General features: G+C 36.0%; 1 pseudogene across 1 annotated transcript in view; it reads left to right on the forward strand.

Moving 5' to 3' along the window:
* The window catches only part of LOC307180290 (dnaJ homolog subfamily B member 6-like), a 92,972-nt pseudogene extending 65,624 nt beyond the window's left edge, over window positions 1-27,348 (forward strand). The window contains exon 4 of the transcript XR_013831749.1: window positions 18,025-27,348. The product of XR_013831749.1 is annotated as a dnaJ homolog subfamily B member 6-like (transcript). The remainder of the gene's footprint in view (window positions 1-18,024) is intronic.
* Window positions 27,349-27,556: the final 208 nt, after the last annotated feature.

Genomic DNA, 27,556 nt, shown 5'->3' on the forward strand with positions numbered 1-27,556 from the left:
ATTAGCCCCAGGGTAATCTCATCTTCACTTTGAAATGTTGCAGCTTTCCCTCTCTGGGAATCTTTATCTCCTGCTCCACAACCTGAAGCAAAGCTTCAGTGAAAGCTGACTCCATAGGGTGCTTAATTCATTAAGGTTCCTCTACCTATTCCTTGAATGCAGTCAAGTCAGCTTCATCTCATTGGCCAGAGTTTGTTTTAGATTATAGAATTGCCCTAGAGTTACAACTTGCAAGCAAAGACAGAGCCTCTGCAATCACTAATACATCCTGTGGTACTTGGATTGATCCTTTGGGCCTATTGGAAAAGTTAATATACAGAGAATCCAAAATATTCAGGTTTCCTAAACTTGGGATTCCTTACCTCTGATGCAAACCCATTACCTGGGCAGAATCCACCTAGACCATTTTTCATTGCCTCCTTGAAATAAGGTGGAAGGCTTGAAGAACCAGTGTGAACTCATGAAATCAATGTGAAGATGCTCATGCTGCTTACCATGTCATGAGTTATAAAATCTTCTGTCATTGAGGCATGATTTTCATGTCTTCTGCCAGAATTCATAAAGCTAACAGGCTTACTTTGAGCTTGTACGTATGACAAAATCACAGGACTATAGTTCATGACAAAGCAGATGGTAATGGGACCTATATGGTCCTAAGATTTATAGATTTTATTTAAAGTAGTAATATTTTAATGTTTAATAGATGGGAAAATATCACCCATGTACATTTTAATCCTTAGGGAAACCTCTGAAATATATGAAAACCTACTAAAAATTATTAAATAAATTAAAATGGAATACTATAAAATATTCAAATCAAATGGAATAGAGGAAAGAAGGAAAAGTAGAATTTTATAAAGAGAGGAGAGACATAATAAAAAGATAGACATAAATGCACATAAATAAATATCTTAATTTTATATGGCCTAGGATTTTGGGCTCAAGATCAGGGGAATAGATGCACTTTCATATTTGCCAAAAACCCTGGATATTATATATAAAAGAAATATAAGAAGAATGAAAAGGGATGGAGATCAGCAAGAGACACTGGCACCCAAGAAAAGACATTACATTGAGGTTTTTTTCTTTTGCCTAATATATCTCAGGTTAAGTGCTGAAGTATCTGGCAAATAGAAAGACCTGTGAGCACAGACCAAAAATCAAAACAGAACAAATCCCTAGGAAAAGGATTCTCTAGCCAGTAGCAACCCATCAAATAAGACAACTTTTAGAAAGTATTGCCCTACTACTTCCAAACCTAAGGGTAAAAATCACTGCTCCATCCACACCTTCATCAGCAAAGGCTGAGTGGCATCATAGCCTTCTCTGTTGCCAATCTACAATGAGACTCTTCAACCACCCTCAACCAATGTGAGGGTAGTATGAGAGAAAGCCTGTTGGGCAGCAAAGCCTTTACTGCACAGTGGCAGCACTAATCCCCATGGCATAAATAGAGGCCTTGTGGGCATCTTGGATTCATATCCACATCCCGCAGTAACAAAGAGCACTTCCCTCTCTACATGGGGCTTGTCAGATGAGGCCATGTGGTAAGCTAGTACTTCAATCACTCTCCAGCCCTATTGAGTGCTGTCCCAACCACCCATTCTGATATCTGTGGAGGACATGTGGTGAGGAGCATTGATATAATATGCTGTTCCCTCACACCTACATATGATCAGCAGTAATGAGCTTCCTCTCCCTCCTGGAGTTTAAAGAATGTCAAGGGGAGAACCTGTACAATTCACTGTTACCTAGTACTTAGATGGCAGAATCTCCATCCCTCACCAGAGCTGACTCATAGGAGGTCTGTAAAAAGAAGATTCAAATGAATTCCAGAATCATATGCCCAAAATGTCTAGCATAAAAAAAAATCATAATCATGGGCCAGGAAATTTTCAACTTTAATGAGAAAAGACAATAAATAGCTGCCAACATAGAGATGACACAGATGTTGGAATTACCTATTGAAGACTATAAAGCAGCCCCCACAGGAATGTTTTAACAAGCAATTAAAAACACATTTGAAATAGAATATCAAAAAATCTCAGTAAGGAAAGAAGATATGAAGGACCAAGTGTTTAATTTCAGAACTGAAAAACATAAATGAAGTAACTAAACAGATGGTTTTAACAGCACAATGGAGATGACAGAGAAAAGACCCAGTGAACTGAAAGATAGAACAATTAAAATCATTCACAGCAAATAGACTAAACATTTTTTTAAGCCTCAAGGGTCTTTGGGACAATAACAGAAGTTCCACACGATTCCTGTCACTGGGGTCCCAGAAGAAGGTAAGAAAGAAGGTAAGTCCAAAATGTGTTTGACAATGACTGAAGACTCCTCCAATTTTTTAAAACACATAGATTTACAAAGCTTAATGAACCCCAAATAGTAGAAACCCAAAGAAATCCATTCTGAGGCACACAGTAGTCAAACTATTAAAAACAAAAGATACTCATGAAAGCAGCCAGAGGGGGCCAAAAAGAAACAAACAAAAACTATTGTAGAAAAAAACACAAACGATAGTAGACTTGTCCTCAGAAAATGTGGAGGCCAGAAAGAGGTGACTTTACATTTTTCAAGTCATAAAGGAACTGTCACCTAGATTTTTATAGTGGGCAAAGTTATCCTTTAGGAATGAAGAAGAAATAAACACATTTTCAAACAAATTAAACACAGGATAAATTGATGTTCCCAGACCTATTCTATAAGAATGGTTAAAGAACATTCTCCAAACAAGTGAAATGATAAATATTGGAACACTAGGAGGGACGAAAGAACAGTAGAAGGTGAAGACTGTTTAACACTGAGCATGGTTCTCAAAGCATGTGGTGAAAATATTTAAAACTATTATAAATAGGAGAGGGAAAAGAGACAGAAGTTCTCTACACTTATTACCAAGAGCAACTAAAAATCTCTAAGAAGAGATATACTCAAAAACACTAGATAAATCAATATGATATCCTAATACGCACTCAAGTAAAAATTAGTAAGGTAGGAAAGATAAACATAAATGAAAAACAGAAGGAGCAAGCAAACAGCAATATAAATTGTGGAGTTAACCCTACCATGTCAAAAGTTATAATGTAAATTTCTAATTATGGAACAATTATAATGTATATAATATACAATAATATATATAACATAAATTATAATATGGGTACAATTATAAGACAGTGGCATAGAGGACAAATTTACATGGCCAGTTATACATGCTATATATCAGTAAATCACTCAAAATATGGTGATATATATGCTTGGAAGTAGAAACATGGAAAAAGCTAACCATGCAAATATGGACCTGAAGAAATTAGGAGTTCCTGTAAATTTCACCACAAAAAATCACAAGGACCAGGAAGAGACAAAACATAATAAGAGTCAACTAAGAATATATAACAATCCTAAATTTTATGCATCAAACAGCAGAGGTTGAAAATACAAAAAGTGGTAATGGATACAAAAATAATAAATAGAGTTGGCAAACACTCCTCTCAATAGTGGATAGAATTAGACAGAAAATTAGTAAGGGTAGAGAATTGATCAAAACTATGAATTACCCAGACTTAATTGACAGAAGAAACAGGCCATCCATATAATACCAAAGTAAATGTTCTCTCCAAATGAACATTTGAAATAAACAAATGTAGAAATGATACCATATTTTGTGCCACAAAGCAAATCTGAATGTGTTTAAAAGCATTTCAACCATAGAGTGTTTTCTGACCACAATAGTATTAAAGTAGAAATGCATAAGTGAAAGGTAACAGGAAATTTTATGAACACTTGGAAACTAAAAAACATACTTTTTTTGGGGGGGGGGCGGGTACGCAGGCCTCTCACTGTTGTGGCCTCTCCCATTGCGGAGCACAGGCTCTGGACGCACAGGCCCAGCGGCCATGGCTCACGGGCCTAGCTGCTCCATGGCATGTGGGATCTTCCCGGACCGGGGCATGAACCCACATCCCCTGCATCAGCAGGCGGACTCCCAACCACTGCACCACCAGGGAAGCCCAAAACATACTTTTAAATAACCCACTGATGAAAGAAAATGTCTTTCAAGAAATACAAATACCTAAAAATGACAAAAAATATTAAATATGTAAGGTACAGCTCAATCAGTGCTGCAAGAAACATATCATTGAATACACACATCAGAAAACACAAAAACCACAAAATCAGTAAACACCTTAAGAAACTAGGAAAAGAATGGCAAATTAAATACAAAACAAGAAGAAGGAAGAGAATAAGACCAGAAACTGATGAAACGATGCACAAAACAATAGAGAAAATGAAACATAAGCTGTTTCATTGAAAGGCTTGTTGAAATTAACAAACCTCTACCAAGACTGGGAAAAAAGTGAAGCCACAAATAGTTCAATAACACAAGAGAAACAAGATATAACAATAAACTATGAAGACCTTAAAGAAATGAGAAAATACGAATAACTTGCCATGCTTGAGTTAGACACATTAAATGAAATGGACCAATACCTTAACACAAATTACTGTTACTCGCTAAAAGAAGTAAAATGAATAGTCCAATAACAACTTATTTACATTTATAATTTTAAAACTCCTGGAAAAAAGATCTCCAGGCCCACTTTGTTTTACTGCAAAAACGAACTAAATATTTTCAGATTTATCACCAATTTGCATGTGATCTCTTTCAGAAAATAAAAAAGAAAAGCACTTCTTAACTCATTCTGTAAGACTAGGTTGTTGCCTTTATATCAAAGGCAAATGAACTTAAAAAATAAATAAAATACATAAATAAACTACAGACTAATATCAGTTTAATATAGATATACAATTCCTTAACAAATAGACAATTTTTTTTTTTTTGGTAGTACGCGGACCTCTCACTGTTGTGGCTTCTCCCGCTGCAGAGCACAGGCTCAGCGGCCATGGCTCACGGGCCCAGCCGCTCCGCAACATGTGGGATCCTCCCGGACCGGGGCACGAACCCGTGTCCCCTGCATCAGCAGGTGGACTCTCAACCACTGCGCCACCAGGGAAGCCCAACAAATAGACAATTTGAATAAGCCCTTATGTATTACAGAAATTAAATCGATAAATAACAGCCTTCAATAAGGGAAAGCATAAGGCCTAGATGGATTCACTGGGGAATTCTATCAACAATTTATGGAAGAAACTATGTCAATACTCTGCAAAGTCTTCCAGAAGATAGAAGCAGTAGGAATATTTCCTAACTCATACAATTGGACCACAGTTACCATATATCAAAATCACAGACATTAAAAGAATACTACAAACCTGTATTTCATGAACACAGATGTAAAAATCCTTAACAAAATATTATATCAAATCCAAATATGAATTAAAATTTTTAAGCCGTGAACTTATGGAATTTACCCCATGTAAGCAACATGGTTTCAACATTCAAAAATCAGTTTCTGTAATCCATCACATCAACAGGCTAAAAAAAGAAAAATCATATGGTCATATAAATAGATGCAGTAAAAATCATTTGACAAAATCCAAAACCCATGCATGATTTGTAAAAAAGAAGAAAGAGTAACATCCTTAACCTGATAAAAACTTATTCAAAAAACCTACAGCTAATATCATTTTTTAAAATTGTATTTTAAAAATGTTTTATTGAAATATAGTTGATTTAAATGTGTGAGTTTCAGTTGTACAGCAAAGTGAGATATATATATATATATTTTTTTTAAGATTATTTTCCATTATAGGTTATTAAAAGATATTGACTATAGTTCCCTGTGCTATACAGTAGGTCCTTGTTGGTTATCTATTTTATATAGAGTACTGTGTATATTTTAATCCCAAACCGCTAATTTATTCCTCCCTCCCTCTTTCCCCTTTGATAGCCATAAGGTTCTGTTCCGTGAGTCTATTTCTGTTTTGCAAATAAGTTCATTTGTATCATTTTTTAGATTCCACAAATAAGTGATATATATTTGTCTTCCTCTGCCTGGTATGACTCTGGTATGACTGCTTGGATTGCATGAGCCCCATTAGCACCAAATGCGCAGGGAAGCAGGCAGCCACGGGCACAAGAGATATGGCCCTCTCTGGATTATTCTTAACTTAGGATGCAACTAACTATAGTTTTCAACATAAGTGAAACAAAAAGTGAAAAGAGATATAGAAAGATCCACAATTATTCTTGGAGAGTTTAACTTTCCTCTCTCGTTATTCATCAATTATTATTATTAATTCATTATTTTATTCATATATGAAATCACGTAGACAGAAAATATCATGGATGTAGAAGTCTAAACACTATAAATCAACTTTACTTAGATGACATTTATGGAACACTCCACCTAACAACTGTAGATTGCAAGTTCACTTGAAACATTCAGCAGTATTCACCATATGCTCAGCCAAAAGGAAATTTGATCAAATGTACTATGATCATAATCATAGAAAGTGTTATTTGTCGCAATAATGGAATTAAACCAGAAATCAGTAACAGAAACATCTGATACGTCCTCTACTCTTTGGAAATTAAGCAACAACCTCTCCAAATCTAATTGGTATAAGAAATTAGATTTGTATAAGAATTAGATTAGAAAATATTTTGAACTGAATAAAACATACAGCATATCAAAACTGGGATGTTTCTACACAGAACTTGAAATTTTTAACGTTAAATTCTTACATTGGTATTCAAGAAAGGCTTTAAATCATTAAAAATTTCCCCTTGAAGCAGGGAGAAAAAGAACAAATTAAACTGAAAGCAAGCGGTAGTAATGAATAATAAATATGGGAGCTAAAATCAGTGAAATTGAAAAAAGAAAGTAAAATTAGCAAAAGCAAACCTTTCTAAAATCAATAAATATGATAAGCTACCTGCTGTAACCTCCAAGAAAAAAAGAGACATAACAAAATTATCATTATCATGAATAAAAGATGATATTATTACAAACCCTAAAGGCATTAAAAGATATTAAAACACCAACTACTATAATTACACCAAGAACAGATAATTTGAATAGGCCCATATTTATTAAAGAATTATATAATTTGTATTTAAATAACCTTTCAACTTCAAAGTTTTGGTGGAAGAAATCAATGACCTAAATTAATTGAGAGACATACTGTGTTCATGGGTTTGAAGACTCATCATAGTAAGGATGCCAATTCTCCTCAAATTTATCTGTAGAATTAACAATTTTCCAAACATGATCATAGCAGTTAGTAGTATACTGTCTACCTACTAAATAAATATTTTCAATAAATATTTTTGTATGATCGAGTGATGAAATAAGTGACCAAAAAATACATTACAAATAAACTTTTTGTAGAACTTATTTTTCAGCTTGAGACTCTTCTGTATATCAGTTTTCCATTTGTCAAATTAATGTAACAATTGTGGGATCTTAGTTTTTTAAAATGATTCAGTGCAAGGTGTATGGATAGAAAATATATTTAATTGAACTCAGTATGATGAATTACATCATGATATTTCCTATATTTTAAAACATTTCATATATGATATTCTGTTATACATTTTCTTATTTGGTTCCCCAGAACTTTTGTATTTCTCCATATTCCTACTTTTTGCATATTTTTTATTTATTTATTTTTTTATTATTTTTTTAAATTTTTTATTTTTTAACATCTTTATTGGGGTATAATTGCTTTACAATGGTGTGTTAGTTTCTGCTTTATAACAAAGTGAATCAGTTATACATATACATATGTTCCCATATCTCTTCCCTCTTGCGTCTCCCTCCCTCCCACCCTCCCTATCCCACCCCTCCAGGCTGTCACAAAGCACCAAGCCAATATCCCTGTGCCATGCAGCTGCTTCCAACTAGCTATCTACCTTACTACGTTTGTTAGTGTGTATATGTCCATGACTCTCTCTAGCCCTGTCACAGCTCACCCTTCCCCCTCCCCATAACCTCAAGTCCGTTCTCTAGGAGGTCTGCGTCTTTATTCCTGCCTTACCCCTAGGTTTTTCATGACATTTTTTTTTCTTAAATTCCATATATATGTGTTAGCATACGGGATTTGTCTTTTTCTTTCTGACTTACTTCACTCTGTATGACAGACTCTAGGTCTATCCACCTCATTACAAATAGCTCAGTTTCGTTTCTTTTTATGGCTGAGTAATATTCCATTGTATATATGTGCCACATCTTCTTTATCCATTCATCCGATGATGGGCACTTAGGTTGTTTCCATCTCCGGGCTATTGTAAATAGAGCTGCAGTGAACATTTTGGTACATGACTCTTTTTGAATTTCGGTTTTCTCAGGGTATATGCCCAGTAGTGGGATTGCTGGGTCATATGGTAGTTCTATTTGTAGCTTTTTAAGGAACCTCCATACTGTTCTCCATAGTGGCTGAACCAATTCACATTCCCACCAGCAGTGCAAGAGTGTTCCCTTTTCTCCACACCCTCTCCAGCATTTATTGTTTCTAGATTTTTTGATGATGGCCATTCTGACTGGTGTGAGATGATATCTCATTGTAGTTTTGATTTGCATTTCTCTAATGATTAATGATGTTGAGCATTCTTTCATGTGTTTGTTGGCAGTCTGTATATCTTCTTTGGAGAAATGTCTGTTTAGGTCTTCTGCCCATTTTTGGATTGGGTTGTTTGTTTTTTTGTTATTGAGCTGCATGAGCTGCTTGTAAATTTTGGAGATTAATGGAAAATGGATGAGAAGTAGTATTATGTAGTTGACTACTGTGAGGATTAATTTTATGTGTTGTTGAGAATTTAAACTCCATAATATTGCTGCCTTGGCATCCATTTTGTATGTTTAAGTACCCTGCAGGGGCCTTAAGTTGACACTAGCCCCTTCAAAGAATGCATGCCCTATATAACAGCAGGGGCACAAATGTAAATGTAGGGTCCTGATATGACTCCCCAAACTGCCCTTGTAGTAAGCATTCTCATCCAAAGCCTCCCCCTTGTGCACCTTTTATATTAGACTCAAGAAGCTTTCCAAAGTCCGATTCTTTTTGGTTTGAATTGACCAATTCAGCCCTAGCCTGGGATCTCTTGCGGTCTTTTGTTGAACTGTGACTCACCATCTGACATCCTGAGGCTCTACTTGACAAATGATAATTTAACAAGTCACAACATGTGTCAGTTTGACTGCACTAAGTGATGCCCCAGATAGCCGGTAAAGAATTATTTCTGGGTGTATCTGTGAGAGTCTATCCAGAAGATTTGTATTTGAATCAGTAGACTGAGTAAAGAATATCCACCCTCACCAATGTGCCAGAATAGAACAAAAAGGCAAAGGAAGAGTAAATTCTTTCCTGCTGTCAGACATTGGAGCTCCTGGTTCTCAGGCTTTCAGACTCCAGGATTTACACCACCACCTCTCCTCTCCCCTAGAGTTTCAGTCTTGGAATGGGAGTTACATCATTGGTTCCCCTGTCTCCCAGGACTTCAGACTTGGACTGAATTATACCACCAGCTTTCCTGAGCCTCCAGCTTGCTGACAGCAGATCATGGGACTTCTCATCCTGTGTTGCCACATGGGCCAATTCCTATAATAAATCTCTTCATATATTTGTTTTATATCCTTCTGGTTCTGTTTCTAAGGGGAACCCTGACTAATATAACTAGTTTATATGAATGTGTAAAGTGAAGGAGTAGAAAAAACACTTTGAAATTTAAATCTCAGAATTAGGATGCTCAAATTAATTTTTAAAGACATACTTTCAAGTATTAGATTTAAAATTCTCATGTCTATTTCATAATATCTTCAAAAGTTAACCTTAGGGGCTTCCTTGGTGGCGCAGTGGTTGAGAATCCGCCTGCCGATGCAGGGGACATGGGTTCGTGCCCCGGTCCGGGAAGATCCCACATGCCGCAGAGCGGCTAGGCCCGTGAGCCATGGCCGCTTAGCCTGAGCGTCCGGAGCCTGTGCTCCGCAGTGGGAGAGGCCACAACAGTGAGAGGCCCACGTACTGCAAAAAAAAAAAAAAAAAAGTTAACCTTAAAATGTTAGAGCAATTATAATTAGAAAAATATACCAGTTAGAGCAATTATACCTCAGTATGGGAAATTTATTTGAGAACCATTATAACCACTTGTCAGCGTTTTTAAGCTGAGCCATATTCATGATAACTTATTCCAAAAATAATATATTTTCAAATGTATTTACAAGTGTCTGTCATCAAGATTTTTGTAGACTATTAGAACTAAAGTTAATGTTTTGGTTTTTACTGTAACAGTGTTAAACATGCCAATTATAGAAGAGTAAATTGCAGGCATTAATAAAAATATTGAAAAGTAAGTAAAGATAAACTATTATACATATATATGTAGTAGTTGGGTATCTTCTTAGGTCTGGGAAATATCAATTCTAAATAACAACTCTTGGTCCTGTTTTTAAAATAGGTTTGTGGCAGACAAACCATAAGGTAACCCCCAATATTTTCTTGTCTACTAGTGTTTACACCTTTGTCTATTCCCCTCCCCTTCTGTGCACAAAGTACCTGTGACTTCCAACCAATAGCAAACTCTAAACAATGGCAGAGGTGATGGAATGTCATTCACTTGATTAGGTTATGTTATGTGACCAAAAGTCACTTCTATGATTATATCATGTTATATAAGACTCTATCCTATATCAGACTGGAGGAAGAAACTCATTGCTGGTTTCACAATGTAAGCAGTTATGTTGGGGAGACACATGGGAAACAGGAACTGTGTGCATCATTTAGGACCTGAGGGCAGTCTCCTGCTGGCAGGCAGCAAAATGTCTGAAAATTTGGTTATATAGCCACAAGAACATGAATTATGCCAACAACCTGAATGAACTTGGAAGTATATTCTTTTCCTAACTATTCCTACAGATGAGAACCCAGCCCAGCCAACACCTTGATTATAGTCTTGTGAGACCCTAAGCAGAGGAGGCAGCTAAGCTGTCCCAGATCCTTGGCCAACACATAACACGATATAAAAAATGTGTGTTATTTAAAGCTGTTAACTTCATGGTAATTTTTAGCCAGGAATAGAAAATGAATATAAAGTTTAATGTGAAGTTGTCTATGTCTACAATCTATTTGAATAGTCTTTAACCTGTTCTTCTACAAATATATTTTTTGATTAGCTTTGGAAAGGATTATCATCTAGTATATTTTTCAGGATTGCTCCTAAAATTTTAAAACTTTTGTTTTCTTTACAAGTAGGTTTATGAGCTATCTACTGTTGTGTAAAAAATTGGCCCATAATATGAAGGCTTAAAACTACAAACATTAATTACCTCACAGTTTGTAGGAATTAGAAATTCAGGTATAGCTTAGCTAATAGTTCTGGCACAGCATTTCTCAGAATATTGGAGCCAGGGAGTCTGTTGAGACTGGAACCATCTGAAGGTTTGACTGGGTTGTGGGATTCACTTATAAGATTGCTCAGTCACATTGCTTTTGGTAGGAATATTTCATTCCTTCTATGCGGGCCTCAGCATATAGCAGTTGGCTTTTCCCAGAGTGAACAATCCAAGAGAGAGAGCAAGGAAGAAGCCTCCAATGCCTTTTGTGATATAGTCCTCCTGAGTCGTGTACCATCACTTGTATTTTGTAGCCACCTCCTATTGCTATTGTGGTGAGAGCAAGTGTTGGGAGGATCTGCTTGAAACACTGTGTGATGTTAATCATCTTTGTGTGAGTGGTTTGTCCCCAGTAAATTGCATAACAGTAAAAAGTGATTTCTGCTTGTTTTTGTGTTTGTTTGCGGTACACGGGCCTCTCCTGCTGAGGAGCACAGGCTCCGGACGCACAGGCTTAGCGGCCATGGCTCATGGGCCCAGCCGCTCCACGGCATGTGGGGTCCTCCCAGACCAGGGCACGAACCCATGTCCCCTGCATTGACAGGTGGCCTCTCAACCACTGCGCCACCAGGGAAGCCCTGTTTTTGTGTATTTTTCATGTTTAGTGCAATACAGTAAACCTTGTATAACATCATGGGACCCATTCAAAGTGCCACTAGTGATGCTGGAAGTGCTCCCAAGAAGCAGAAAAAAGTTGTGACATTACAAGAAAAAGTTGAATTGCTTGACATGCACCTGCCATTTCAAGATAAATCCAGTATAAGGATTATTGTAAGAAAAGGAAAGAAAATGAAATTCATAACGTCCTTGCTGTGGCTAGCAACAGACCTAAAAACCTTGCACTTTTTGTGAAATAACTTTTTATCTCCTATTGAAAATGCAGCTTCTATGTGGGTGCAGGATTGGTATAAGAAAGTCATGCCTATAGACTCTAATATGATTCAAGATAAAGCTATGTCAGTATATGGCAAAGCAAAAGGAAGGTGAAGGATCTAAAGCTGGAGAATTTAATGCCAGAAAAGGATGGTTTGATCATTTTAGAAAGAGGTTTGGCTTAAAAAATGTCACGATAACAAGAGAACCAACTTCTGCTAATGAAGAGGCAGCAGACAAGTTCCCAGATACCATTAAGAAAATCACTGAGGAGAAAGGATGTCTTTTTTAAAAATATGTATTTTATTGATTTTTAACTAATTTTATTGGAGTATAGTTGCTTTACAATGTTGTGTTAGTTCCTGCTGTACAGCAAAGTGAATCAGTTATACGTATACATATATCCCCTCTTTTTTAGATTTCATTCCCACTTAGGTCACCACACAGCACTGAGTACTACTGTGCTATACAGTAGGTTCTCATTAGTTATCTGTTTTATTCACAATAGTGTATATATGTCAGTCCCAATCTCCCAATTCATCCCACCCCCATTCCCCCCTTGGTATCCATAAGTTCTTTACATCTGTGTCTCTATTTCTGCTTTGCAAGTAAGTTCATCTGTACCATTTTCTTTTTTTTTTTTTTTTCATCTGTACCATTTTCTAGATTTCCACATATAAGTGATATTATATGATATTTGTTTTTCTCTTTCTGACTTCATTCTGTATGACAGTCTCTAGGTCCATCCACGTCTCTGCAAATGATCCAATTTCGTTCCTTTTAATGGCTGAGTAATATTACATTGTATATATGTACCACATCTTTATCCATTCCTCGGTTGATGGATGTTTAGATTGCTTCCACGTCCTGTCTATTGTAAATAGTGCTGCAATGAACATCTGGGTGCATGCATCATTTCAAATTATGGTTTTCTCTGGGTATATGCCCGGTAATGAGATTGCTGTGTCATATGGTAGTTCTATTTTTAGTTTTTTTAGGAACCTCCATACTGTTCTCCATAGTGGCTGTACCAATTTACATTCCCACCAACAGAGTAGGAGGGTTCCCTTTTCTCCACATCCTTTCCAGCATTTATGGTTTGTAGATTTTTTTGATGATGGCCGTTCTGACTGGTGTGAGGTGATATTTCATTGTAGTTTTGATTTACATCTCTCTAGTACTTAGTGATGTTGATCTTCTTTTCATGGGTTTGTTGGTCATTGCGACAGTCAGGTATGGGCCCAACTCTCCAGCGTCATCCATTTTCAGGGCTAGTTAATTTGGCAGGTGAGTTGTTACACACTCCTTAGCAGATTCCAACATCCATGGCCACTGTCCTAATGAAAGGGTATCTTCTTGAACAGGTTTTTAACGCAGACAAAAGTGCCTTATTCTGGGCGGAAAATGCCACAAAGGACTTCTATTAGTAAGGAAGAGAAGCAACCATCAGAATTTAAGGCAGGAAGGGGTAGGATAACTCTACTGTTTTGTGCAAATGGAGTCGGGTTTATGAACAGGACTGCCTTTACCTATAGAGCAGCTAACCCCCGAGCCTTGAAGGGAAAAGGTAAACACCAACTGCCAGTCTTTTGGTTGTACAACAAGAAGGACTGGACGACAACCCTTTTTTCTGGATTGGTTCCATTAATGCTTTGTCCCTGAAGTCAGGAAATACTTTGCCAGTAAGGGATGGCCTTCTGAGGTTCTTTTGATATTGGACAATGCCCCTGGCCATCCAGAACCCCATGAGTCCAATACTGAGGGCGTCAAAGTGGTTTATGCCCCCAAATACACGTCTGTAATTCAGCCTCTAGGTCAGAGAGAGGGTCATAAGGATCTTTAAGGCTCATTACACACAGTACTGTATGGGAAAGATTGTCAATGCTATAGAAGAGAACCACGATAGAGAGAACATCATGAAAGTCTGGAAGGAGTACACCATTGAAGATCCCATCATTGTTATAGAAAAAGCCATGAAAGGCATCAAGCCCAAAACAATAAATTCCTGCTGGAAAAAAACTGTCCAGATGTTGTGCATGACTTCACAGGATTTAGGACAGAGCCATCAAAGAAATCATGAAATAGATTGTGGATATGGCCAAAAAGATGGGGAGAGTGAGTGATTCAAGATATGGATCTATTGAGAAATTCAAGAGTTAACAGACACCATACCAGAGGAATTAACAGATGACAACTTGATGGAGATGAGTGCTTCTGAACCAGTGCCAGACGACAAGTAAGAAGACTTAGAAGCAGCACCAGAAAACAAATTGACGCTAGACAATCTAGCAGTGAGACTGCAAGACCAAACCCTCCTCATCCTCCTCAGTCTAGTCAATATGAAGATGATGAAGATGAAGAATTTACGATGATCCACTTCCACTTAACGGTAGCAAATAATCATCATGCCCTACAGTTTAGAAACTTATCTATTGTGTATGTCTGTGAATGTCTTCATATGAAAATCTAATAAACTTACAGCAAAAACTCTATGGGACCTTTTTTGTCACCATTGTCATCATCATCCCCTAAGTATTCATTGTATATCACATCCTGTACAAGACTTGTATTGAGCTGGGTAACCTATCCTTACATAGGCATAATGTGAATGACATTTAATATAAAATTAGTAGTGGGTTAGTTTTCTTACTGTTTTATAACTTTACTTTCAAAGAATTACATTACAGTATGCCTCTCGTTATTAGAGAAACTGTGCATCAGCCTTATCATCACAGGTAAGTGGTTTTTTAAAAGTGTAATAACATTTCCAATACTGTATTAAGAATGTGACTGTAATATTGCATACCATAAAATTTTTATAACATTTCATTCATTAGTGTATAGGCTATCATATTGATTACACTAGGCTACCATAAAGCAATCTTTCTTATCAATGCATGAATCATTATACCTGTAAATAAATATTAATTTCTTTTTTCACATTGTTTCATTTTTGATGTCTAGTGTTAATAATATGTATAACATCTAAAGTGTTTTGTATCATATAAGACTGTTGTGGGTACTCACAGATGATTCATCTTGTAAAACAGATGATGTAAACTTATGGTATCAATTAATATATTACAGTACTGTAAATGTATTTTCTCTTATGATTTTCTTAACATTTTCTTTTCTCTAGCTTACTTTATGGTAAGAATGTAATATATAATACATATAGCATACAAATATGTGTTAATTGACTGTTTATGTTATCAGTAAGACTTCTGGTCAACAGTTGGCTATTAGTAAAGTTTTTAGGGAGTCAAAAGTTATATGCAGGTATTTGACTGAATGAGGGTTTGGTGCCCCTAGCCCCCACATTGTTCAAGAGTCAACTGCATTTATGTAATAATGAGACCTCTATAAAAAGAAATGTGTAAAATGAAAGGAATATTGAAATAATTATGCAGCTATGCAAGTAACTACTCTGTCTCTTTTCCCTTTCTCACACACACACACACACACACACACACACACACACACACACTCATGCCCTTATTCAGTTTTGCTAGTATATTTTTAGTGGTTATTTATATTATTATTTTAAACTCAACAAACTGTGGGATAATAGTTTTAATTGATGAGAAAGAATAGCATGCTTGGTGTAAATTTAAAAAACATCTCATTATTTATTTAAGTGGTATGCAAGGTTATAGCTTAGTTAGGTAATTGAGTAACTTGGTCATTCTAATGTTTTTTCCATTCCAGCTTCAGTTAAAAAGTTTGGAGATTAATAGCAGACTTGTTATAAGTAACAGCTTACCACATACATTAGTAATGTGGTTTGTAAACTCATTAAAAGATTGTGGTAGCTGAAGTAAAACAGTCATGTTGCTATACAGAGTGGTGTTTTATCTTCTTTCTCTAAGCATCTCAGCTTTGAGTCATTCCTGAAGAAGGGTTTAATCACGTTCCAGCAAGTCTCTTCATCTTTGACATCCATCTGCACTGCTGAGCTCTGTGGACCTGGTCTTATACTTGGTTTGGTTTCTGTAGCATCTTTATTAAGCTATAAAAAAGGAGAATGAATATTAACAAATCCATTAAAATATTATAGAGGGTTGATAAAAATACAAGTAGACTAAAATGCAAGGACAGAATCCTTCAGGAAAGAACCATGCATGTTAATATCTATGAAGTAAAAGAACCACAAGTAGATAGATTCAAATGACTGTTGAGAGGAACTGGGGGAAATACAACAATAATGCAGAAAATGGCTTAAGGACAGTGATCTAAAAACATATTCACTTTCATGTGATTTAGTAAGAAGAAACAACATTATTAAGAAAGCTTAAATTAACTAAGTGAAGTAATTTAGGAAGAGAAAGACAAATACCATATGATATCACTTATATTTGGAATCTAAAATATGACACAAATGAACATATCTATGAAACAGAAACAGACTCACAGACATAGAGAACAGACTTGTGATTGCCAATGAGGAGGGGAGTAGGGGAGGGAAGTATTGGGAGTTTGGGATTAGCAGATGTAAACTATTATGTATAGGATGGATAAACAACAAGGTCCTACTGTATAGCACAGGGAACTATATTCAGTATATTGTGATAAACCATAATGGAAAAGAATATGAAAAAGAACATATATATATGTATAACTGAGTCACTTTGCTGTACAGCAGAAATTAACACAACATTGTAAATTAACTATACTTCAATAAAATTTCAGAGAAAAAGAATGCTTGTATTAAAAGGCTACCATTTAAAATGAATTTCAGGATTTTTTTTCAAAAGAAAAAGTCACCAAAATATCAGTAGGCAGCATTAATAAAAAAATCCTGGGGAGAGGTGAGAATCTAATTTCTATAGCTGCCATATTATAATATGGACATCCTCAAAATGTCCACTTTTCAAGAAAAATCTAACAGACATTTTAATAAAAGAAAATATGGGACTTCCCTGGTGGCACAGTGGTTAAGAATCTGCCTGCCAATGCAGGGGACACGGGTTTGAGCCCTAGTCCAGGAAGATCCCACATGCCATGCAGCAACTAAGCCCATGTGCCACAACTACTGAGCCTGTGCTTTAGAGCCTGCAGGCCACAACTACTGAGCCTGTGTGCCACAGCTACTGAAACCTGCACACCTACAGCCCATGCTCCACAACAAAGAGAAGCCACCTCAATGAGAAGCCCACACACCGCAATGAAGAGTAGCCCCTGCTCACCACAACTAGAGAAAGCCTGCCTGCAGCAATGAAGACCCAATGCAGCCAAAGATAAATTTATATAAAAAAAGAAAATATGGCATATTAACAAGAGAAAAATCAATGCAAACATGCTTGAGGAAGCACAAATGATGTATTTCTAGACAAAGACTTTAAGTTGGTTGTTTTAAATGAGTTTAATAGAATGAGTTTTGAAGTGTTCAAAGAGCTAAAGGAAACTATTATCTAACAAACTAAAGAAAAGTATGAGAAAATGTCTCACCAAAGTGAGAATATCAATAAAAAAATGGAAATTATATAAAGAGCAACTAAATAGAATATTTAAACTTGAAAAGTATAGTAACTTGAATTCCTTTTATTTCTTTTTCTTGTCTGATTGCTATGACTAGGACTTCTGATACTATGGTGAATAAAAGTGGTGAGAGTGGGTGTCCTTGTCTTGTTCCCAGTCTTAGAGGAAATGCTTTCAAATTTTCACTGTTGAGTATGATGTCTGCTGTGGGTTTCTCATAAATGGCCTTTATTATGTTGAGGTATGTTCCTTGTATGCCCACATTCTGGATAATTTTTATCCTAAATGGATGTTGAATTTTGTTAAAAGCTTTTTTTGCATCAATTGATATAATCATATGGATTTTTTGTTTTGTTTTGTTTTCTGTTTTTTCTTGCAGTATGCGGGCTTCTCACTGCTCTGGCCTCTCCCGTTGTGGAGCACAGGCTCTGGACACGCAGGCTCAGCAGCCATGGCTCATGGGCCCAGCCGCTCCACAGCATGTGGGATCCTCCCAGACCGGGGCACGAACCCGTGTCCCCTGCATCGGCAGGCAGACTCTCAACCACTGCGCCACCAGGGAAGCCCAATCATATGGTTTTTATTCTTCAATTTGTTAATGTGGTGTATCACATTGATTGATTTGTGGATGTTGAAAAATCCTTGCATCCCTGGGATAAATCCCACTTGGTCATGGTGTGTGATCCTTGTAATGTATTGTTGGATTCGGTTTGCTAATATTTTGTTGAGGATTTTTACATCTATGTCTGTTAGTTATATTTGTCTGTAATTTTCTTTTTCTTGTGATACCTTTGTCTCGTTTTGGTATCAGGGTGATGCTGGCTTCATAGAATGAGTTTTGAAGTGTTCCTTCATCTGCAGTTTTTTGGAATACTTTAAGAAGTGTAGGTGTTAACACTTAGTTAACTGTTTGGTAGAATTCACCTGTGCAGCCATCTGGTCCTGGACTTTTGTTTGTTGTGAGTTTTTAAATTACTGATTCAGTTTCATTACTGCTAACTGGTCTGTTCATATTTTGTATTTCTTACTGGTTCAGTCTTGGAAGATTGTATATTTCTAAGAATTTGTCCATTTCTTCTTGGTTGTTCATTTTATTGGCATATAGTTGTTTGTAGTAGTCTCTTTTGATCCTTGGTGTTTCTGTGGTGTCGGTTGTAACTTCTCCTTTTTCATTTCTTACTTTATTGATTTGGACCCTCTTCCTTTTTTTCTTGATGAGTCTGGCTAAAGGTTTATCAATTTTGTTTATCTTAAAAAAAAAACAGCTTTTAGTTTCATTGATCTTTTCTATTTTTTTAGTCTCTATTTCATTTATTTCTGCTCTGATCTTTATGATTTCTTTACTTTTTTTTTTAAACATCTTTACTGGAGTATAATTGCTTTACAATGGTATGTTAGTTTCTCCTTTATAACAAAGTGAATCAGCTATACATATACATATATCCCCATATCTCCTCCATCTTGCGTCTCCCTCCCAACCCCCCATCCCACCCCTCTAGGTGGTCACAAAGCACCAAGCTGATCTCCCTGTGCTATGCAGCTGCTTCCCACTAGCTATCTATTTTATATTTGGTAGTATATATTAGTCCATGCCACTCTCTCACTTCGTCCCAGCTTACCCTTCCCCCTCCCAGTGTCCTCAAGTCCATTGTCTTCATCTGCGTCTTTATTCCTGTCCTGCTCCTAGGTTCTTCATAACCTTTTTTTTTGGTTTGTTTTTAGACTCCATATATATGTGTTAGCATATGATATTTGTTTTTCTCTTTCTGACTTCACTCTGTACGACAGACTCTAGGTCCATCCACCTCACTACAAATAACTCAATTTCGTTTCTTTTTCTGACTGAGTAATATTCCATTGTATATGTGTGCCACATCTTCTTTATCCATTCATCTGTCAGTGGACACTTAGGTTGCTTCCATGTCCTGGCTATTGTAAATAGAGCTGCAATGAACATTGTGGTACATGGCTCTTTTTGAATTATGGTTTTCTCAGGGTATATGCCCAGTAGTGGGATTGCTGGGTCACATGGTAGTTCTATTTTTATTTTTTTAAGGAACCTCCATACTGTTCTCCGTAGTGGCTGTATCAATTTACATTCCTACCAACAGTGCAAGAGGGTTCACTGTTCTCCACACCCTCTCCAGAATTTATTGTTTCTAGTTTTTTTGATGATGGCCACTCTGACTGGTGTGAGGTGATACCTCATACTTCTTTTTTTTAATTAGTTAATTTTTGGCTGCATTGGTTCTTTGTTGCTGCATGTGGGCTTTCTCTAGGTTCAGTGAGTGCGGGCTACTCTTCATTGTGGTGTGCAGGCTTCTCATTGCAGTGGCTTCTCTTGTTGTGGAGCTTGGGTTCTAGGCACGTGGGCTACAGTAGTTGTGGCATGCGGGCTCAGTAGTTGTGGCTCACAGGCTCTAGAATGCAGGCTCAGTAGTTGTGGCACATGGGCTTAGTTGCTGCATGGCATGTGGGATCTTCCCTGACCAGTGATCAAGCCCATGTCCCCTGCATTGGCAGGTAGATTCCCAGCCACTGCTCCACCAGGGAAGTCCCGATTTCTTTACTTCTAATTTTGGGTTTTATTTGTTTTTCTTTCTCTAGTTCCTTTAGGTATAATTTTATGTTGTTTGATATTTTTCTTGTTTCCTGAGGTAAGCTTGTGTCACTATAAACTTCTCTCTTAAAACTGCTTTTGTTGTATCCCATAGGTTTTGGACTGTTGTCTTTTCATTTTCATTTTTCTGTAGGTAGTTTTTTAAATTTCCATTTTGATTTCTTCAGTGATCCATTGGTTGTTTAGTCCATATAGTTTTGCCTTCTCATGTTTGTGCTTTTTGCAGTTTTTTTCTTGTAGTTGATGTCTAGTCTCATAGCATTGTGGTCAGAAAAGACGCTTGATATGATTCCAATTTTCTTAAATTTACTGAGGCTTGTTTTGTGGCCTATCATGTGATCTATCCTGGAGAATGTTCCATGCACACTTGAAAAGAATGTGTATTCTGCTGCTTTCGGATGGAATGCTTTATATATATATCAATTAAGTACAACTTGTCTAATATGTCATTTAAGCCCAGTATTTTATTGTTTATTTTTTGTCTGGATTATCTATCCATTTATGTAAGGGGGTTGTTAAAGTCCCCCACTTTTATTCTGTTACTGTCAATAAGAAAAATGAACACAAGCATACTACTAAAGGAAATCATCAAACGAAATGGAGAGAAACTAAAAGAAGAAGAAAAGAACAGGGAAAACTGACAAAAATAATCAGAAAACAGGTATAAGTACATACCTATCAATAATTACTTTAAATGTTAGTGGACTAAATGCTCCAATCAAAAGATATAGGGTGGCTGGATAAAAAAAACAAGACCCATCTATATGACGCTTACAAGAGACTCACTTCAGAACTAAACACACATGCATACTGAAAATGAAGGGATGGAAAAAGATATTTTATGCAGATGGAAATGTTAAGAAAGGGGTGGTACCAATAATATCAGGAAAAATCTTTAAAGCAAAGTCTCAACAACAGACAAAGAAGGGCATTATATTATGATAAAGGGATGAATACAAGAAGTGTATATTTTACTTTTTAACATTTATGGATCCAATGTAGGAGTACCTAAGTATATAAAGCAAATACAGATATAAAGGGGAAATTTGACAATACAATAATGGCAGGGTACTTTAGCACCCCAATTTCATCAAAGGACAGATCATCAAGCTCTAAAAACTTTACCAAAAAACTATTATAAATAAGAGATGGATTCAGTAAAGTTGCAGAACAGAAAATTAATACACAGAAATCTGTTAAATTTCTATACAGTAATAATGAGCTGTCAGAAAGAGAAGTGAAGAAAACTATCCCATTTACAGTTGTATCAAAAAGAATAATACACCCAGGAACAAATTTAACGAGGTGAAATACCTGGACTCTGAAGAGTAGAAGATATTGTTGAAGAAGACACAAATAAATGGAAAGATATTTCCTGCTCATTGATTGGAAGAATTCACATTGTTTAAATGTCCATATTATTTAAAAGAATCTATGCATTCAGTGCAATTCCTGTCTGAATCTTAAGGACATTTTTCATAGAAATAGAACAAAAAAATTCTAAAATTTATGTGGAACCACAAAATACCCCAAATAGTCAAAGCAACCCTGAGAAAAAAGATCAAATCTGGAGGTGTAACACTCTTTAGTTTCAAAGTATATTACAAAGGTATAGTAATCAAAACAGCATGGTATTGGCAGAAACTCAGACATATGTGGGCAATTAATTTATGATAAAGTAGCAAAGAACATACAATGGAGAAACAATACTCTTTTCAGTAAATGATGTTGGGGAAACTTGACAGTCACATGCAAAGCAAAAAGAAAAATGAAACTAGATCGATCACCTTGTTTCACCATAAAGAAAAATCACCTGAAAATGGATTGTATGTAAGCTTTGAATGTAAGAACTGGAACCATAAAACTAGAATAAAACATAGGCAGTATGCTCTTTGAAATCAGTCTCAGCATTATCTTTCTGGATATGTCTCCTCAGGCATGGGGACCAAAACAAAAACAAATGAGACTACATTAAACTAAATAGTTTCTGCCTATCAAAGGAAATCATCAACAAAACAAAAAGAGAACCTACTGAATGGGAGAAGATATTTGCAAATCATATATCCAATAAGGGGTTAATATCCAAAATATATAAAGAATTCATAGAACTCAAAAACAAAAGCAAACAACCTGATTAAAAAGGGGGGCAGAGGAAATGAATAGACATTTTCCAAAGAAGACATACAGATAGCCAACAGGCACATGAAAAAATATTCAACATCGGTAATTATTAGTGAAATAAATATCTGGTAAAGATAAATACATGGGAAATTGTGTAATGCCAATTTTTATTTTCTACATGATTGAAAAGATAAATGCATTAGAATTATTCTATTTATTGGGCACACAATTTATAACTATGTAGTCTATGTCATCAATGATAGAAAGAGGGAAGGACAGAGCTCTACTGGAGCAGGGGTTTTGTATGATATTGAAGTTAAGGTGGTATACATTCTTTTTTGTTTTTTAATTGAAGTGTAACTGATTTACAGTGTTGCGCCAATCTCTGCTGTACAGCAAAGTGACTCAGTTATACACATATAGACATTCTTTTTTTAAATATTTTTTTCCATTTTGTTTTATCCTAGGACATTGGATATAGTACCCCTTGCTATACAGTAGGACCGTTTTGTTTATCCATTCTAAATGTAATAGTTTGCATCTACCAACCCCAAACTTCCAGTCCATCCCTCTCCCTCCCCCCATCCCCCTTGGCAACCACAAGTCTGATCTCTAGGTCTGTGAGTGTGTTTCTGTTTTGTAGATAGGTTCATTTGTGCTGTATTTCAGATTCCACATATAAGTGATATCATATGGTATTTTTCTATTTCTGACTTGCTTCACTTAGTATGATAATATCTGTTTGCATCCAGGTTGCCATAAATGGCATTACTTTGTTCTTTTTTATGGCTGAGTAGTTTATATGTTGTTTATATGTACCTCATCTTCTTTATCCATTTTCTGTCAATAAACATTTAGGTTGTTTTGATATTTTGGCTATTGTTAATAGTGCTGCTGTGAACATTGGGGTGCATGTATCTTTTTGAATTATAGTTTTGTCCGGTTATATGCCCAGGAGTGGGATTGCTGGATCATATGGTAATTCTATTTTTAGTTTTCTGAGGAACCGCCATACTGTTTTCCATAGTGGCTGCACCAACTTACATTCAAGGGTGGTATACATTCTAATTAGACTGTTATAACTTTAAGGTGCTAAATGTAATGATCAGTGTACCCACAAAGTACCTATGTATAGAATATACACTAAAAGTAATAAGAAGGGAATCAAAATGTTTCACTAGAAAAAAAATCATCCAAACACAAAAGATGTCAGTAAAATGGTAGGAAATGAGTTACAAAAATGCCATAAGGCATATAGTAAACAAATAGCAAAATGGCAGAAGAAGTACCTCCTGATTGATAACTACTTGGAATGTAAAAAATCTTTAATCAAAAGACATAGCTTGGCAGAATAGATAAAACATGATCAAACTATATTGTATCTAAAAGAGACTCATGGGGACTTCCCTGGTGGCACAATGGTTAAGAATCCACCTGCCAATGCAGGGGACACGGTTCGATCCCTGGTCCAGGAAGATCCCACATGCTGCAGAGCAACTGGGCCCATGCGCCACAACTACTGAGCCCGCGCTCTAGAGCCCGCGCGCCACAACTGCTGAAGCCCACATGCCTAGAGCCTGCGCTCTGCAGCAAGAGAAGCCACCGCAATAAGAAACACACACACCGCAGGGAAGAGTAGCCCCCATTCGCCGCAACTAGAGAAAGCCCATGCACAGCAATGAAGACCCAATGCAGCCAAAAATAAATAAATAAATTTGTTAAAAAAATTTTTTAAAACAGACATATTTTAGATCTAACACACAAATATATTGACAGTGAAGAAGACTCCATGCAAATAGTAACTGAAAGAGATCAGGCGTGTCTATACTAATATGAAATAAAGTAGATTTTAAATCAAGAAGTTTATAGTAGGTGGAGGAATTATATATTAATAAAATATTCAATTCAACAAGAAGACATAACAATTGTAAACATTTACAAACCTAATAACAGATCCTCAAAATATATGAAGGAAACTGGACAGAATTGAAGGAAGAAATAGGTAGTTCTTCATAAGAGTGAGAGGCTTCAATACTTCTCTTTCTATAATGGAAATAGCAACCAAACAGAAAATAAGTAAGGAATTAGAGGACTTGAACAACTCTGAACCAAATACACTTAACAGACATATATAAAGTACATTCTACACAACAACAGCAGATTACACATTCTCTCACATGCACATGGAACTTTCTCCAGGACAGAGTATATTTTAAGCTACAAAACAAGTCTCAATAGATGTAAAAAGATGGTTATCGCACAAAGTATCTTCACTGACCACAACAGGATGAAGTTAGATATCAACAACAGAAGGAACTAATAAAATCACAAATATATTAAAATTAAACAACACACTCAAACAGCCAATTGGTCAAAGAAGAAATTGTAATGGAAATTAGAAAATACTTAGAGACAAGTGCAAATAAAAACACATTAAAATTATACTATGCAGTGAAAACAGTTGTTAGAGGAAAATGTATATCTGTAATTATGTAGATCTAAAAAGAATAAAGGTCTCAGATCAGTAACCTAACTTCACACCTGAAGGAACCAGAAAAAGAAGAAGAAACTATCCCAAAGGTAACAGAAAGAAGGAAATAATAAAGATCAAAGTAGTGATAAAATAGAGACTAAGCAAACAATAGAGAAAATTAATTAAATCAGAAGACGGTTCCTTGGAAAGATAAACAAAATCACCAAATGTTTAGTAAGACTAAGAAAAAACAGGGAGAGAGAGTACATACAAATAACTAAGATGAGAAATGTAAGTGGTGACACAACAACTGACCTTAACAAAATTAAATTAATTGTAAGAAAATAGTATGAAAAATTGTACAGCAAATTAGATAACTTAGAAGAAATGGATAAATTCCTTGAAATACACAGTTCACCTAAACTGACTCAAGAAGAAATAGAAAATCTCAACAGACCTAACAAGTAAAGAGAATGAATCACTAACATAACACCTGACAACAAAATTAAGTCCTGAATTAATTTTGGTGATTTCCGCCAAACATTTAAACAAGAGATAAAAACAATACTTTTAGTACTCTTTCAAAAAATTAAAGTACTTCCTAACTCATTCGATGAGAACAGCATTGCTCTGATACAAAACCAAATAAAGACATAACAAGGAAGAAAATTATAGATCAATATCCCTTATTAATATAGATGCAAAAGTCCTCAACAAAATATTAGAAAACCAAATCCAGTTGCATATTAAATGGATTACTCACCATGTCCAAGTCAAATTTATTCCAGGAATGCAAGGGTGGTTCAACATAAGGAAAGCAATCAATGTAATACATGATGTGAATAGAGCAAAGGGAAAAAACCCTCATGATCATCTCAATTTATGCAGGAAAGGCATTTGACAAAATCCAACATCCTTTCTTGATAAATACTCTGAAAACTGGGAATATAGGGAAAATTCTGCGACATGATACAGGACATTTATGAAAAACCCACAGTTAACATCATACTCATTGATGAAAGACTGCAAATTTTACCCCTAAGATCACTAACAAGGCAAGGATACCCACTTTCATCATTTGCCATTCATGTCTTACTGGAAGTACTAGCAATAGCTATTATACAAAAAAAGGGGCATCCTCATTGGAAATGAAGGGGTAAAGCTACCTCTATTCACAGATTATGTGATCTAATCTTTAGAAAATCCAAAGGAATCTGCAAGAAAGCTAGTAGAACTAAAAAGCGAGTTCTTCATAATTGCAGGGTACAAATGAAAACAAAAATCAGATGTATTTCTGTACACCACCAACAATCTAAAAATGAAATTAAGAATGGAATTCCATTTATAATAATATCTAAGAGTTTAAATCCAAGGAGAAAAAGGAAATCTTGGGAAGCTGCCGTCTGCACCTCCATGATCAGCACAGCCATGCCAGAGTCAACAGGAGACCCAGGCCATCACCCCATCACTGCTGCTTCTATCCACCCGCTTCCACGTCCTTGGATTCCTTCCAACAGCTTGCTAAAACATGATGGATTACTATGAAGTCCTATGCATGCAGAGACATGCTTCAGCCAAGGTTATTAAAAAGGCTTATTGGAAACTGGCATCAGCATAGCAACCAGATAAAAATCTTGACAAGAAAAAGGGAGAGAAAATTCAAATAGCCAAGGTATATGAGGTGTTTGAGGTGTTATCACATATTAAAAAAATGGGACATCTATGACAGATACGCTAAAAAACAATTAAATGATGGAGGTGGAAGTCATTTTGACAGGCCATTTGAGTTTGGCTTCAGATTCCTTAATCCAGATGTCTTCAGGGAATATTTTGGTGGAAGAGACTTTTTTTATTTGACCTCTTTGAAGACCCACTTGAGAACATATTTGGTCATCGCAGGGGCCCCATGGAAACAAAAGCTGGGGCACAGGGTCATTTTTCTCTGCCTTAAGTGGATTTCCGTCTTTTGGAGGTGGATTTTCTTCTTTTGACCCAAATTTACATTGTTCAGTTCACTACGTCATGGGGGCCTCACTTCATTCTCTTCCATGTCATTTGGTGGTAGTGGGATGGGCAACTTCAAATCTATGTTAACTTCTACTAAATTAATTAATGACAGAAAAATCACTACAAAGAGAATTGTCAAGAATGGTGAAGAAAGATTAGAAGTTGAAAAAGATGGCCAGTTAAAGTCCTTAACAATAAAATGCAAGGAGCAGCAGCTATGCTTGGATAAGGAGTAATTGCATGCATTTAACTGAAATGTTAAACTATAAATATAGGAACATTTGTTGAAGATTTGAAATGAATTCAACTTCTAGTATAACTGTACCTAATGTAAAGTATTTATAAACAGTTCACTGGAGCCCCTATTTGTCATATGCTTTCGAGTTTATTGTTGGGACCACATAACAGTTCCATATTTTTTTGTCTTTAAAATTGTTGTAAATCTGTATATGCACATTGCTTTTCTATTAAATGTAATCTAAGGTGGCTTTGATTCTTTTGTACACTAACAGCTGCAAAGACCTTCTTTTGCATTGTGTTTGAAACATGAGCCAAGTAGTGTCAGTCAGCTGTAAAGTCAGTATTGCCAGGATGAATCTTATACACACACACACACACACACACACACACACACATACACAAATTCAATTTTTTTCAGTATTTAATAGTGAAAGACATTAATGGTAACAC

This window comes from Stenella coeruleoalba (assembly GCF_951394435.1).
Source record: "Stenella coeruleoalba genome assembly, chromosome: X".
Taxonomy (NCBI): domain Eukaryota; kingdom Metazoa; phylum Chordata; class Mammalia; order Artiodactyla; family Delphinidae; genus Stenella; species Stenella coeruleoalba.